General features: G+C 41.7%; 1 protein-coding gene across 1 annotated transcript in view; it reads right to left on the bottom strand.

Moving 5' to 3' along the window:
* LOC129821801 (glutamate receptor ionotropic, kainate 4-like) overlaps positions 1 to 12,222 on the bottom strand; it is a 451,716-nt gene that overhangs the window by 311,864 nt on the left and 127,630 nt on the right. The window contains 1 exon segment of the mRNA XM_055879464.1: positions 208 to 362. The gene's annotated coding sequence lies outside the window, so the exon portion shown is untranslated.

The raw sequence follows: 12,222 nt of genomic DNA, 5'->3' as shown, positions 1-12,222 counted from the left end.
AATTACTGAAGGGGTCTGAATACTCCAAATGCATTATATTCATTGGGGAGTAATGGCCAGCCATAATGTAGCCCACTGTACTACACTAGACAAACAACAGTGGGACTTGACACTCCCTCTGTTGCTCCTCTACACTCCTCCACTCCTGGGCCAAAGCCTTATGGAGGAGAGCAGGTGAGTAGCGGCTGATTACGAGACATCACGTACCTTTGATCTCTGGAGGCGTAAAGGCTCTAATCCATCTTGAAGCGGCACAGGAAGCAGATGGCGCTAAGGTGAGGGGCCCACTTAGCTCCTATACGGCTCTCCGCATCCCAAACACCACCCGCACCACTCTGCTGGGTCTCACTGCTGCTGACACGCTGCAAGACACAGGGGACAACCCAGGGATAAACAGTCTGGCTCTGACTAAACATCACTTTAGAAGCGGTAGTCCTCCACGTCACAATATCAATGGTATGTCCTCATAACGTCCTCATAACATACAACGGCTGGGTCTAATCCTGAATGCTGATTAGTTAAAACTACATTTCAGCCGGTGTCTTTTCCTCAAGTTACCACCGGCTAAATCTATGACATTAAATTGCCTATTTACTCTGTTCCATCTGAAAGCCAATCCACTGTCTCATCAGCCCAGCCAGGCAATTTATAAACTTGATCTTCACTACAAAAAGCATCTAGACATTATCTCACATTTCTTTTAGACTAACGTTTAGTTTTCAACACTGGAGATTTGTATAAACCTTGCTGTCTATCTATCTCTCCGACATTTACAACATTGTTTCAATACTCAAATTCGATCTCCAGCTGTCCCATAGTATTGAACGTGTCGGGAGTCGGGACGAGACAGACAGACAGGCAGCGTTTCTCAGCCAGTCGAAATCAAGAATCAGCTGGCATAGTTTTTTTATGGATATACAGTAGGTCGAATTTTTGCCCATTGAAAACTACAACGTCCCACAGTCCGTTCTTGATTTGATGTCGCTCGTGCTTGATAGGATTTCTCTCTAGAGAAATGATTTGTTGAGTTCACAAAAAAAATGTACTAAATGGAATTAAAGTAATTGAACCGACATCAGAAACAACATTTTGGTTAACTGCTCAACACTAGCCTCTGTGCATTTCCTGGATAACTTTGAAACTCATATTCATTCTAAACTAAACTACCCTAAACTATCATTCCCCAAACTAACTAAACTATCATTCTAAACTACCTGCCCTCCAAAGACACCTACACCACCCGATGTCACAGGAAGGCCAAAAAGATCATCAAGGACCACAACCACCCGAGCCACTGCCTGTTCACCCCGCTATCATCCAGAAGGCGAGGTCAGTACAGGTGCATCAAAGCAGGGACCGAGAGACTGAAAAACAGCTTCTATCTCAAGGCCATCAGACTGTTAAACAGCCATCACTAACATTGAGTGGCTGCTGCCAACATACTGACTCAAATCTCTAGCCACTTTAATAATAAAAAATTGGATGTAATAAATGTATCACTAGGCACTTTAAACAATGCCACTTTATATAATGTTTACATACCCTACATTACTCATCTCATATGCATATACTGTACTCTATACCATCTACTGCATCTTGCCTATGCCGTTCGGCCATTGCTCATCCATATATTTATATGTACATATTCTTATTCATTCCTTTACGCTTGTGTGTATAAGGTAGTTGTTTTGAAATTGTTAGGTTACTTGTTAGATATTACTGCATGGTCGGAACTAGAAGCACAAACATTTGCTACACTCGCATTAACATCTGCTAACCATCTGCTAACCATGTGTATGTGACAAACAAAATTTGAAATTTGTGGAAAACTACGCCACAATATTGCAAACTAATTTTACGGTGAATGAGAAAGTAAATATAAATTTACAAGACGAACATTAATCGAATGTCATTGCATTTTAATAGCGATGACATTATTACAATTCCTTAGAGAGGGACCTAATCACTTAGCACTGTGGCAACAACAACAAAGAATAACTTGTGGAACCTCGACACAGCAACACCTGTTACTTCCTTCATGCATCCTTGATTAACTCTGGACTCCACTGAGAAAATACATTCCCTGGTTTACTGATTACCCTCTTCCATTGGAAACGTCAAAGCATGATCAGAAGGAAAGCGTGCACAGTATGCCTTCAGTAGGACTAGGAAACATGTCAAACTGATAAATATTATATAGTTTAAGCCAAGGCTCTCCATCCCTGTTCCTAGAGAGCTACATTTCATGTAGGTTTTTGCTTCAACCCCATTTTACCTAACGAAATTAAGCTTATCAACCAGCTAATTATTAGAATCAGCTGATTTAAGTTTGGCGCAAAAACGTACAGGATGGTAGCCAGGGCCGGCCCTGGACGTTCTGCCGCCCTAGGTGAAATAAAAAACTGCCTCCCCCTGTCACGATCGTCAATGGGAGAGAGAGAGGACCAAGGCGCAGCATGTGGAAAATACATCTTCTCTTTAATTGGAAGAAGGACAACGAAACAAAACAACAAACAGACGAACGTGAAGCTATCAAAAGACTAAGTGCAAACATGCAACATAGACACAGACAATTTCCCACAAAAACCTAGTGCCTATGGCTGCCTTAAATATGGCTCCCAATCAGAGACAATTAATGACATCTGTCTCTGATTGAGAACCATTCAGGCAACCATAGACACAGCTAGACTTCTACACGAAACATAAACCCAACTACTCTAATAAACCCCCTAAACCTTACAACCACCCTAGACACTACAAAAAACACATACATTCCCCATGTCACACCCTGACCTAACTAAAATAATAAAGAAAACAAAGAATACTAAGGCTAGGGTGTGACACCCCCCTCCTATCCCGGCTAAAAAATGTACAGCAGGTGGTCGACTATAGGTTTTTCTCAGCTAAAAGTAGCAGGAACAGAACATAATATCAGCCCAATTAATAGGCTTATACTACAAATTAAACACAATTTTTTTTAACACATCTGGTTACTTGTCCGTTGTATAACCCAACAACAGAAGTGCTTCCTTAAAAGCTGCCTGGGTTTAAACAAACATCTTATCTTTTCAGAAAGTGAAAAGCTCAATTAATTAGGGACAGAATAGAAAAGTCCATTTTTTTATCTCCTCAAATATTATAGGTTGCTGCTCAGCTTCAGAATGTCATAGAAACGAATCAATCTATCCCCATAAGCATCGAAGTCAAGTCTTTCGCGGGCATTTTAAAGCTCGTTTCTACCATTAGGCGTCACGGAGTTACACGTTGTCATAGAACGCTTTATATAATCTGAACACTTTTTACGTATTTATTTGAAAATATAAAGCAAACAAGAGATATACTTTTTGCCCTTTTCTTTAACAAAGGGTATGTGATACCCTCGCTCAATTCAAGCCCTGATTTTAACCAAACACACCAAGCCCTTGCCAGACACGGAGGCATTTGAGGAGTGCATTCGACAGTATTGGAGGATTTGGCTATACCGACATCTATAGATAGCATAACTGTGTCCGTCAAACAGGTAGGCTTACCACTTACTTTTGCGAATAGGAAGAAATAGGCTCCAATTATATATGTTATTCTATGATTATGCCCATATAGGAGGTCCCTTACCAGGCAGAAGATCATTTTACTTTAACCCCTGCATGTTGCAATCACTATGCAGCCAACTACTTATAGTAGGAAAACAAGTTTCCTACTAATAATATGCCACCTGTTATCACACATGGCACGAGCCCACAATTGTTACAATTACAATAAAATAACACTTATTTAACATACTTAACATATCATTTCATATTCCTGTAGAACTGTAAAAAAAGAGTGATCATTTGAGCTTTGGAAACAAGTGCTTCCATAAATGCATGGCAGGCCTCGTTTCGCTGGAGAAGTGTAAAATAAGCATTATGTCAATTACCCAGCCTTCACGAATTTAGTTTATTTACATATCGAATTTGATTGTCCAACATCAGTTTCAGCATTTATTTATTTCGTGGCCCGCCTAGAGAGGTCTCTTTCCTCTGCTGTGGTGCTGCATTGCAGTCAGCGACGGTCTCTCGGTGGCTGTCCATGGTCCTGAAATCAAATCATGAGAGATAGAGGGAGGGAAGATAGAGGGGGATGTAGTCTAATTAAATAAATAAAAATACAAAGTAAACACGTGATAGATAATTGAGCAATCTTACAAATTACTCGGTTATAGAATTAATGCGAGTGTATGATCAACGCTTACCTTTTATTCAAAGTTGACTCGCCTGGCCTTCCTGGCAGCAAAAGCTTGCACTGCTTGTTGGAGGTTGATTTTGTAAGATAACTCGTGTTCAATTGATATGGTGGAGAGTCCATTGGGTCTCTCTTGATTCATGGTAGGGCACAGGTAGTTGTTGATGAGTTTGAACTTGGAGAATGTGCGCTCTCAACTTACCACTGTCACAGGGAGTGTGAGAAGAGCTCTCAGGGGAAGCAAAGACACTGGGATACAAGGACACCATGTGATGTCTGAATATGTACTCCAGTGCGTTGATGTCCCTGGAATCCCGTAGGTAAGGGCCCGCTCCAGTGTTGCGCGGTCCCTGTCCATGTCCTTGATGGTGGGGATGTTGTACAGAATGCTGAAAACACTACTGTGCTCTTCGAGCTGAATCTGCTAATGAATGGTGTGGCTGTTGAACAAATTGAGGAGACTGAATTACTTCGTGTTACCTTAGATTGTGAACTGTCATGGTCAAAACATATACAGTTGAAGTTGGAAGTTTACATACACCTTAGCCAAAAACATTTAAACTCAGTTTGTCACAATTCCTGACATTTAATCCCAGTAAAAGTTCCCTGTCTAAGGTCAGTTAGGATCACCACTTTATTTTCAGAATGTGAAATGTCAGAAAAATAGTAGAAAGAATTATTTATTTCAGCTTTTATTTCTTTCATCACATTCCCAGTGGGTCAGAAGTTCACATACACTCAATTAGTATTTGGTAGCATTGCCTTTAAATTGTTTAACTTGGGTCAAACATTTCAGGATGCCTTCCACAAGCTTCCCATAATAAGTTGGGTGAATTTTGGCCCATTCCTCCTGTCAGAGCTGGTGTAACTGAGTCAGGTTTGTAGACCTCCTTGCTCACACATGCTTTTTCAGTTCTGCCCACAAATGTTCTATGGGATTGTGGTCAAGGCTTTGTGATAGCCACTCCAATACCTTGACTTTGTTGTCCTTACGCCATTTTGCCACAACTTTGGAAGTATGCTTGGGGTCATTGTCCATTTGGAAGACCCATTTGCGACCAAGCTTTAACTTCCTGACTGATGTCTTGAGATATTGCTTCAATATATCCACATAATTCCTTTTCCTCATGATGCCATCTGTTTTGTGAACTGCACCAGACCCTCCTGCTGCAAAGCACCCCCACAACATGATGCTGCCACCCCCGTGCTTCATGGTTGGGGTGGTGTTCTTCGGCTTGCAAGCTTCCCCCTTTTCCCTCCAAACATAACGATGGTCATTATGGCCAAACAGTTCTATTTTTGTTTCATCAGACCAGAGGACATTTCTCCAAAAAGTACGATCTCTGTCCCCATGTGCAGTTGCACACTTCAATACCTTGTCTAGCTTTTTTATGGCGGCTTTGGGGCAGTGGCTTCTTCTTTACTGAGCGGCCTTTCAGGTTATGTCGATATAAGACTTGCTTTACTGTGGATATAGATACTTTTGTACCTGTTTCCTCCAGCATCTTCACAAGGTCCTTTGCTGTTGTTCTGGGATTGATTTGCACTTTTCGCACCAAAGTACGTTCATCTCTAGGAGACAGAATGCGTCTCCTTCCTGAGCGGTATGACGGCTGCGTGGTCCCATGGTGTTTATACTTGCGTACTATTGTTTCTACAGATGAGCGTGGTACCTTCAGGCGTTTGTAAGTTGCTCCCAAGGATGAACCAGAGATGTCAAGCAAAGGCACTGAGTTTGAAGGTAGGCCTTGAAATACATCCACAGGTACACCTCCAATTGACTCAAAATGATGTCAATTAGCCTATCAGAAGCTTCTAAAGCCATGACATCGTTTTCTGGAATTTTGCAAGCTTTTTAAAGGCACAGTCAACTTAGCGTATGTAAACTTCTGACCCACTGGAATTGTGAAATAATCTGTCTGTAAACAATTGTTGGAAAAATGACTTGTGTCATGCACAAAGTAGATGTCCTAACCGTTAACAAGAAATGTGTGGAGTGGTTAAAAAAACAGTTTTAATGACTCCAACCTAAGTGTATGTAAACTTCCAACTTCAAATGTAGATTCAGTGGTTGTGAAGATGGGGAGAGGTCTGTCCGTAATAAAGAGATGCTCGGCTTTTTTGACACCACACTCCAAAAAGCAAGTCCTGCAGGCTCTAGTTTTGTCTAATCATAATTATTGTCCAGTTGTGTGGTCGAGAGCTGCAAGGAAAGACCTAGTTAAGCTGCAGCTGGCCCAGAACAGAGCGCCACATCTTGCTCTTCGTTGTAATCAGAGGGCTGATATAAATAATATGCAGGCCAGTCTCTCTTGGCTAAGAGTTGAGGAGAGACTGAAGAAACATTAATGTGTTGAAAATTCAAAATTGTTTGCATAGTGAACTTACACACAGCTCTGACACACAAACTTACCCCAGCGGTCTTTTCAGTCCCCAAATCCAGAACAAATTCAAGAAAGCATACAGTATTATATAGAGCCATTATTGCATGGAACTCAATTCCATCTCAAATTGCTCAAATAAACAGCAAACTTGGTTTCAAAAAACAGATAAAGCAACACCTCACGGTACAACGCCTTTCCCCTCTCCCATCTCGTGGTGCTGAGGGGTTTCACTGTGAGTCCATCTTTTACATGCTCTTTCAGCAAGTCCCAGCGGTGTGTAGATCCGGATAAAAATGTATAAATCTCTTGGATGGTGTTAAAAAACTCAGCCGCCTCCAAGCAACACGATGCTGCATCAGAGAGAATATTCGCCCCTTGTCATACCCCTGCCCTCTCATGTTCATGCTGGCGATGCAATGTTTCTGTAGTTTTGAGATGAGCAACTCAGTCATGCATTTCTAGGGAGTTTTTCCTAGCCACCATGCTTCTACATTTGCATTGCTTACTGTTTGGGGTTTTAGGCTGGGTTTCTATACAGCACTTTGTGACATCTGCTGATGTAAAAGGGCTTTATAAATACATTTGACTGATTGATGCCCGCCCGCATTGTGTCAAGCAGTTCACTAAACTCCAGGAAATGCTCTCTCGTGCGAAATGACCTACCATCCTCGGTTGAAACAAAATGCACCAACATGGTCATCTGCTCTGTTTTGCTTTTGTCTGGTGTGCAGTACAAAATGAAAGAAAAATATTTGGCTACTTTTAGCTCACTGCACACTGTCTGCTGGATCTCTACATCTCAATGATTTCCTTCTGGATTCTTTTACCAAGTTAGTGCATTTTTGGGGGGACTATAGTCTCCTTACCTTCATGATTCCATCAAAGATACCCAGCATTTTCACAAACTTCAGAAAGCTACAATTATTTGGCTCATTCAGCCTGTCAGTGGTCCCACGTAGCGTGATGTTCTGGGTGGCCATTACGAGTATCAGGGCTATGAGCCTCTTCAGCTCCTGCTGCCATTGGAGTCTTTCAGTCAATGGCTCGTTGGGCTTGGGCATCATTAATTTGCTTGGACACTAGCCTGATCTTCTGGACACTATCTAGGTGGTCATGCCACTTCTCATGCGAACTGAGGAGGTGGCACAGATTATCCCAGTCCCTGGTTCCATCCCTGACCAGGGCAGATTTGTGTGAAAGAAGTTTGCAGCAAAACCAGATGGCTGGATCATTTTGCTTGGAAAAGACAAGCCATGAAGTCTCCAATCTCTCCCCGTTCTCCAGCTTCCTATGTAGTGTGCCACTGAAAACATTCGTTGACCCTCATCTCTTGGGAAATTCCCCTCCTTATCCTGATGTGGCCCAGCCTGCACTAACATGGTCCGTAAAGATCCATTCATATACAGTACCAGTCCAAAGTTTGGACACACCTGCTCATTCCAGGCTTTTTCTTTATTTTTACTATATTCTACATTGTAGAAAAATAGTGAATACATCAACACTATGAAATAACATATATGGAATCATGTAGTAAGCAAAAAAGTGTGAAACAAATCAAAATATATTCGATATTTGAGATTCTTCAAAGTAGCCACCCTTTGCCTTGATGAAAGTATTGCACACTCTTGGGATTCTCTCAACCAGCTTAACCTGGAATGCTTTTACAACAGTCTTGAAGGAGTTCCCAGATATACTGAGCACTTGTTGGCTGCTTTTCCTTCACTCTGCGGTCCAACTCATCCCAAATCATCTCAATTGGGTTGAGGTCGGGTGATTTGTGAAGGCTAGGTCATCTGATGCAGCACTCCATCACTCTCCTTCTTGGTCAAATAGCTTTTTTTTATTGTCCTGTTGAAAAACAAATGATAGTCCCACTAAGCGCAAACCAGATGGGATGGCATATCGCTGCAGAATGCTGTGGTAGCCATGCTGGTTAAGTGTGCCTTGAATTCTAAATAAATCACAGATAGTGTCAGCAGAAAAGCACCCCCACACCATCACACCTCCTCCTCCATGCTTCACGGTGGGAACCACACATGTGGAGATCTATTCACCTGCTCTGCGTCTCACAAAGACACGCCGGGTTGAACCAAAAATCTCAAATTTGGACTCATCAGACCAAAGGACAGATTTCCACCAGTCTAATGTCCATTGCTCGTGTTTCTTGGCCTAAGCAAATCTCTTCTTCTCATTGGTATCCTTAAGTAGTGGTTTCCTTGCAGCAATTCGACCATGAAGGCCTGCACACTCGTTACAACTGATTGGCTTAAGCGAAGGAAAGAAATTCCACAAATTAACTTTTAACAAGGCACACCTGTTAATTGAAATGCATTCCTTGTGACTACCTCGTGAAGCTGGTTGAAAGAATGCCAAGAGTGTGCAAAGCTGTCATCAAGGCAAAGGGTGGCTACTTTGAAGAATCTCAAATATAAAATTATATTTTGATTTTTTGGTTACAACATGATTCCATATGTGCTATTTCATAGTTTTGATGTCTTAGAAAATAGTAAAAATAAAGAAGAATCCTTGAATGAGTAGGTGTGTCCAAACTTTGACTGGTACTGTATTTTGGCCACTCACCGGGATCTTTTATGGGTTTTTTTTATCTGGGAGTCGGACTTAGCAACAGCACCACCACTGTCATTGGGGACATGGAGCGACGAATCTGAGTAGTAGGGTCTCCGCCTCCGCATTGTTTGGAGGTGTGGCTAGGCCTGGTGCGACCACCTGTTCTTGTTCACCCAGAGAGCTGTCCTCATCGGTGGAAGTGGATGGCTCGTACTCCTCCGGTTCGCCGGAGGAGCACACAAACTTTAAAACTGTTTAGGAAGACGATTAGTGATTAAGACAGTAGCCTGACCTTGCCAGTTAACGTTAGCTAGCTATTACTAGTGGATATAATTTTAGCTAAAAGTAAGCTATAGCGATTTGAAACAAAATTTGCTACAATGTCTAAGAGACAAAAACTACCAGGAAGCAAATATATTTAAAAAAACAAATGATAAGAGTCACAATCTCTAAACCAAATAAATTCCCTGCTGAATGTTATCAGCGTGCAGCAATATCCATCAGCCGGTGTGGAGAATGAGAAGCCTCTGAAGACAGGCCGTTCATTCGCAGAGACCGACCCCGTTCGCTGGTTCTAGCAGCGAAGAGTACAATCATTTAAATGGCAGAGACATTTTTATGAATGTTTCACAATTTGATAATCCCATATAAACACAAACATCACCATAGCTATCAAGGATTGTGGGAGTGAACTTCGATAGAAGCGGGAATGGGGTGGGGGCAGGAACTGCAGCAACCCCAATGAGCTAGTGTCTGGGGCGCCAGTGGTGTAGTAGTCGATCAGGGACGCCGGAGGGTGGCGGCCAATTGCCGAAATTCCGCCCCGAATTCAAGTGCTGCCGTAGGTGACTGCCTAATCTTGCCTAATGGGAGGGCCGGCCCTGATGGTAGCTCTCCAGGAACAGGGTTGGAGAGCCCTGGTCTAAGCCAATGAAACATAAAGGCAAAATAAACATAAAACACTGCTACTTCAAAAGCTTTGGCATGTATTCAGATCCTAAATACAAATCAAAGAAGGCCTGCCATTTGACTGGTATCATTTAAGACAGAGCATCCTAACCAGAGGTGTTTTCAATTCTCCTGGGGTTTTCTGTGGGTTGGATAGTGGAGAAAAAACCCCAAAAGATTGCCGCTTTCAAAGCTTTTTTTGTTCGGGCGGAAAGTGGTCCAATTCGTCTTTAAGGAAATGCTAAAAGATGAAAGGTATCTATCAAGAGACTATGTACAGTAGGCACGGTGGAGATAGATCAAATTCATATTTGAAGCGCTTTAATACAGTTTGAGGGGATGTAAGTAATAATAGGGAGAAAAAGTGAAGTGCTGACGGATCCAAAGTCTCAGTGGAAATGGTGATAAAAATGCCCTTCCTGTCTTCATAGACTGTGAAACATTGAGAGAGCCCTTACAAAAATGCATTTGTTGTGGCAAACTTAATAGTGTTCCACAAAATGCTGCTAGAAATGTGCAAATGTTCGTCACTAGTGGTGACTCTGCAGCAAACCTTAGACAACAACCATATTTATTGCCACTAGTGGCAAACAGTCTACCAGAAGCCATTTCTGGTGAACACATGAGTTCCAAGACCAGTAACCGTTGACGACCAATCAGGGGGATTAGAAAAACCTGTTGGAAAATGGAAACCAAGCTAGCCATCTAGCTAAGCTACCTACCAAAGTTGTCCAGCGGAGTGTCTAACTTATTAATTAAACATTCAAATTGTGTTAGCTAATTGATGCCTAGTTAGCAATTTCATGTTTTATGGGATAAAGTGAAACACATTTTGTTGATACCAGTTTCAATCTGTCAGCACCACTGACCGGCTAGTGCTTAGCTAGCTAGCTAACGTTAGCTATCATATTTTTGCATAAATAATGTAATAGCTAACTAATGATTTGCCTGTAGTCTTTTATTACCAATATGCATGTCATTATGCTACTGTCACTGTTCAATAGCATGTTAGCTAGCACAACAGCAACATCAAAGCAAGACTTAACTTTTGCTGATGTATTCCCTTCCCCTACCAGTGGTGTTGGAAGACGCTGTATTGGGAGGAGGATGCATCAACACACTGGAAAGATGTTTGTGGTGCACTCATTCCTTTTTTGGGGTGATGAGTCTTCAAGATTGATAAGGTAAGTAAATGCATGTGTTATTCTCATAAATGTAGCCCATACATTGTCTTTGTAACAATTAGATCCTTCATTGCTTGAAATGAGTAGCTAGCGCGTCATGATCATGTGTTGTCTTTCTCTCTTTCTAGAAACAATCAGTTACAAGGCAAAAAGACAGATTGAGGACAGAGAAATATGTGTACACCAGGTCAAGACTTCTTGCATGCATGGCTTTGATGTACTGTAAATTCACAATAATTTCTTTTGGGAAATTATATGAATTGCCATATTAAGTATAACTCAAATGATGTTGTTTTTCTTCCACACAAGCCTTACACACCTAAGTCAGGAAGAAGAGACAACTAATAGACAACTGTCTCTTGATGATGAAGTCCTCAGTCTAGATTGAATATCATAATTAGTTCATTAGTTTGAATCAATTGTGTTGAGGCTTGGCTGGAGAAAAATCTTGTATAATGTGGCTCTAGGTGTAGAAGGTGAGTTTAATAAAGAAACGATACAGATGAACAAACATGAGAGGCGTGATAGGAAAACAATACCACCTAATGACTAATGAAAGGGGGAGTAATCACCGAAGAAATTATGACCAGATGTGTGTAATGATGGGGAGCAGGTGTGCGTAATAATAGTTGCCAGGGCCGGTGGTTAGTAGACCAGCGACGTCGAGCGCCAGAGGGATGGAGCAGGAGTAGGCATAGGAGTAGGCATAGGCAAAGGCGTGACAGTCCCAGTTTATGCTAGCTACATCATTTGTTTATAAAGCATTTATACAAGGCAGAAACACTCTTTCCTTGCTGAAAAATATATAGAATGCCAGTATCAGTAAGAAGCATAGCAACATCAAGGCAACTTTGAAACAGGTGACCCTGTTTTTCCAAAGCCAAACATTAGCTGCTGAGTCTACTTTAAGATGACAA

This window comes from Salvelinus fontinalis, chromosome 24 (assembly GCF_029448725.1).
Source record: "Salvelinus fontinalis isolate EN_2023a chromosome 24, ASM2944872v1, whole genome shotgun sequence".
NCBI lineage: Eukaryota > Metazoa > Chordata > Actinopteri > Salmoniformes > Salmonidae > Salvelinus > Salvelinus fontinalis.
Note: the sequence above shows the minus strand (reverse complement) of the source record. Positions and strands in the feature narration are given on the sequence as shown.